Below are 4,585 nucleotides of genomic sequence, written 5' to 3' on the forward strand. Positions count from 1 at the left end.
GGGCTTGGAGACCAGCAAGTTCCTCCACAAGCTTTGGAGGGTTACCCCACTGCTCTGGTGAAGCACATGTTCATTCCTAGACCAGCAGGCAGGGCTGAGAATGGAATCGAGGCCATCTCTTCAGGACCAAACACCCACCTCTCTTCCATTCCGTGACAGCCAGCAGGTGCCTAAGGCACAAACTAGCTTTTCCAGAGCCACACTGAGGCAAAGCCACCTGCTCCTGTCAGTGCAGGGATTGTGCCTTGGCAGTCCATGTGGGGAAGGAAGAAGTAAAACATGACAGGCAGCAAAACCCATGAGGTTCTGAGCAGTGGAAACTGAACTGCAGGGGCCACAGAACACTCTTTCCAGAGAAGTCAGCAGTCAGCGTCCCACATAGCTGAGAAGGCAGCTCCTATTCATCAGCTGACTGAGGGACAGATATGGGCCAGATCGCTGGCGGGACAGATCCACCCAGGACTCCTCTGTTGGCTTTCTTCCTTGTGGGTTATAAGTAATCTCCTGAGCATCATGCCTGGTGTCTGGCCACAGACAAGCCCTGCCTGTCCTCTTGCAGAAGCTGCAGTCCCCTAAGGCCATCTTCTGCCTGCAGTGACTGAGGCCCTGCTGCTCTCTAAGGCCACCTGGAGGAGCAACAGAAGGGCCACTCACTTGTCCAGAATAAAGTAGAAGTCCGAGACTTCTTGGCATGGTTCCTGTACTGCTTCCCTAGGCAATAGTTACCCCTTGTGCTTTGTCCTTCATGGTCCTGAGAACTTCTAGAAGCCAGGTTTTAGCCAGCTTTTTTGCTGCTGTGACTAAAGATCTGAACAGGACAATTTTAGGAGGAAACATTTATCCAAGGGCTCAAATGGCTCCATTCCTCAGGGCAAAAGGTGAGGCAGAACATCATGGAGGAAGAGTGTGGCAGAGGGAATCAGCTCACCCGATGATCAGGAAGCACATAGACGGTCTCCACTTTCCAGATACAAATATACATGCCAAATCCACGTCCCAATTCCCCACCTCCTCCAGCCACATCCTACCACTTCAGTTACCACTCAGTCAATCCCAATCAAGGGATTAATTCACTGAGTGGTTTACTACTCTCACAATCCAATCATTTCTCCTCTGAACCTTCTTGCATTGTCTCACATGTGAGTTTTAGGGGGACGCCACAGCTGAACCATAACACCAGGCCAGATCCATTTGAGTTTCTTCAGTCAGGACCTTGGTTCCTGGGGATCCATGACATGAACAATGATGGAGACAGCAGAGTCAGGAAAATAAAGTCAGGCACCAGAGAAGAGCAGTTTCACTGTTTCTTACAATTTCCTGTGATCTATCTTTTTCCTGGGTCACAGGTAAGCTGAGCACAGGCCACTTCTGGCCTCTTTGCTGCCTCTGCCTGTGCCCAGGATCCACAGGCCTTTCTGCCCTATCAGTACTGTTCACTTTGATTGTCCAGCATGTTTTCTGCCCAAACACAGAGGCTGTGATAGCAGCGGATCTAGATGTCCTCCTACCAACTACCTGCATAGCTCTTCCCCAACTGTGGGACAAAATCCTCTGTACTTATGATTGACAGGAAGCTTGACCTAGTGATTTTGTGACCTGCAGCTCTGCTCAGTGCCCTGCATGAAGACAATACCAAGTGGCACTCACCAGACTCTTGGAGGGTATGTAAGATGAAATCTCCTTGTCCTTCATCCCAGTCCCTCTTACCTGGTCCCTAAGTTTAATTAACCATAGAGGAGGGTGGAGATGGCTGAGATCAGGATGTCATTGTAGGTGAGGAGTCAGGGGTTGGGAGTGGGTTGCAAACAGAAGGGTCATTTTTGTGAATGCTGGAGTGAGTCATGGAAGGATCTAAGAGATGAAGACTGTGTTGCCTAAATTCTCCATAAATAAGGGACAGTCCCATTATCCTCTGCATCATAAAAATCATCCAAACTTGGAGATGTAAAACAAGAACCTTTTTACTGTGCTCACAGGTTCTGTGCATCAGACAGGCAAGAAGACCAGAGTCGGGGAGTCCCCATCAGGTAGCTCGTGGGGAGACTTGAACATCACCAAGAGGGTTGGGTGATTGAAAACTGGAGGCATCTGGTGGCAGCACCACAAGGGCCACTAGTTTGTCCAGGACAAAGTACATACTGGAGATGTCCTGACCTAGGATGGGTCCTGAGCTGCAGCCCTCTGGATCCAGTTGTGCCTTTTCCCGTCCCTAGTAGCAGCAGAAACTCCTGGAGCTCAGGTCTTGTCCATGGGGATCATTATTCTCTATTATATCTTCTTAATTTAACTCATTCATTCTTTCTTTATAAGCTTCTCCCTTTTACTTTATGTGTTTATTTTGTTACTTATTTACTAATAATTTTATTTTGATTATTAGCTCATTAATTCTCACCTCCTCTTTTTGGCAACATTAGCCCCCCCCCTTTTTTTTTACGAATTTCCCTTTTTCACTCTGCCCCATAAATTTTCAGATGTAATATTTTATTATCATTACATTTTTCTATTTTAATTGCATTGATTTCTTCTTTGTTATATAGTTATTCATATGAATGGTTTAAAATTTTTATGTTTTTTTAAAAATCCCTTTTCATCAACTTCTTAGTTGTATTGTGATCAGAGAATATGATCTGTATGGTACTATTCTTTGAAGTCAATTTACTTTATTTAGGAGAGGATTCTTTATAAGCCCATTAAACCAAGTTTATAAATTGTGTTGTCTAAATATTCTTAAATTTAGGAATATTTTGTTTTATTGAAATATGCACATTATAATTTCTCCATATAATAGAGGTCCTAACAGTATCTCCATATAGTATATGATTTAAAAAAAAATTATTATGTATGTGCAGGTTTAAAATTTGGGGAGATTTCTGGAGAAAGGAATTCTATCATTTAACTCTTTAATCCTAAAAGTGTTTTTCTGTTTTGAAAACTCCACATTTCTTTTGGCCTACCTGAGACTGCTTCCTCTAAGTTCTTCATTTGAGATCAATAAACAGTATTCCTGGGTTTTTGCAGGCCTGGGGTTGAAAAATTACAAATTCTAAGTTTTACCTGGCAAAGTAAGTTCATTGGCAGTGTGGGCACCACGGAACCTCACTATTCAGATCTGACAGGGTATCATTGTTTTGGTGGGGGGAGATGTTCTAAGAATCTAATGCCAATTGACAAGTTCCCAGTAAGACAACCCCCATCCCATGCTGCTTCTAACCAATGACTTAACTCAGCAGGCATTTGAAGGCCCCTGACAGTAATTCTTGGACTTCTCCGGTGTCTCAGGGACTCCCCATGTGTTTGGTTGAGACTTTCTTGCACCTGCTCTACCTTTTTCCTTCTTTACCCCCAGCCTTCATTTACTTTTTTCTTTTCAAAGATATTGGTGATTGGCCTTATTTTCTGTATTTAGTTATTCACCTTAATCCTTCATATTTTGTATTTGTGCATCAATGTTATGCAACTGGTAAACTTGGGCATTGCACATCTGAAAACATCTTTATTTTGGACTCAGTCATGAATAATATTTCATTTAGATGGACAATTGTAAATGGACACATTATTTTAGAGGCACCATGGAGAAAAGGTATCCTGGTGCCCATGAGAACTCTACTGTTGGTTAGACTGTCAGTTCCTCATATGAGTAAACCTGTGTTTTAAGCTGGTGACTTTTTAAAATTTGTTTCTCTCTCCTTCATAGTTACAATTTCTGTAAGGTATGCGGGAGTGCTCACATTTGGAAACAGATGACTCCTTTCTATATTCATCAATGGCTCTGTTCCATAAAGAAATTTTGCTTCTGAAAATATTCTCAGGTGTTTTGATGGATGTTGAATAGTTTTCCCCATCTCAGATTTTATTTTCGTCTTTGCTATTTTATCACTGTAATAGACTCTCCAAAACTTTGGGCAAAAGCTCAGAGCTTCCTTACCTTTTATCTTTGCATCTCCAACCACCCACTGGTATAAGAGCATTAATTATGTATATGAATGAGTGAATGAATGAGGGAGCAGGGACTCAGGGTAGATCAAGGATTCTGCCATTCCCAGAAGGAGAACCCAGAAGACCACCCCATCCGATGCTCCAAGTCAGGATCCATACCTGACTGCAACTCACCAAGCATTCTGTTTTCTTGAGACTCCTCCCTCACCTCCTCACATCTGCACTGGAGCCAAGGGGGTGGGGGCAGTCCCCATCTTTTAAGTTCAGGCACAAAATATAGCACTCTCTCAAAGTCGTTCCATGTACAGTGCCTCCTTCCTCACCCATATCACCAGCCACAGCCATTACAACTCTGGACACCTTTAGATATCCAGTGGTCACAGAACTTGCCCCAATTCTGGCATAATGGGCCATTCCACAACTGGGGAGGCTCTCTGTAAGGCAGAGAGAGAGGGGCAGCCAGACCACTTTCATGATGAACAAGAAGACTTCCCAGGCATTGGGGAGATGTGACTCCTGTGGCCATAGGGCATGGGTGAGGAAGGATATCTGAGCATTGATGGGGTCCTCAGGATGCCCAGGCACTGGGCATACAGACATTTGGGCATTACAGCATTGCCCAGGCAGCACAAATCCAAAAATGGAGAGA

Source organism: Urocitellus parryii, chromosome 5 (genome assembly GCF_045843805.1).
Source record: "Urocitellus parryii isolate mUroPar1 chromosome 5, mUroPar1.hap1, whole genome shotgun sequence".
NCBI classification, from domain to species: domain Eukaryota; kingdom Metazoa; phylum Chordata; class Mammalia; order Rodentia; family Sciuridae; genus Urocitellus; species Urocitellus parryii.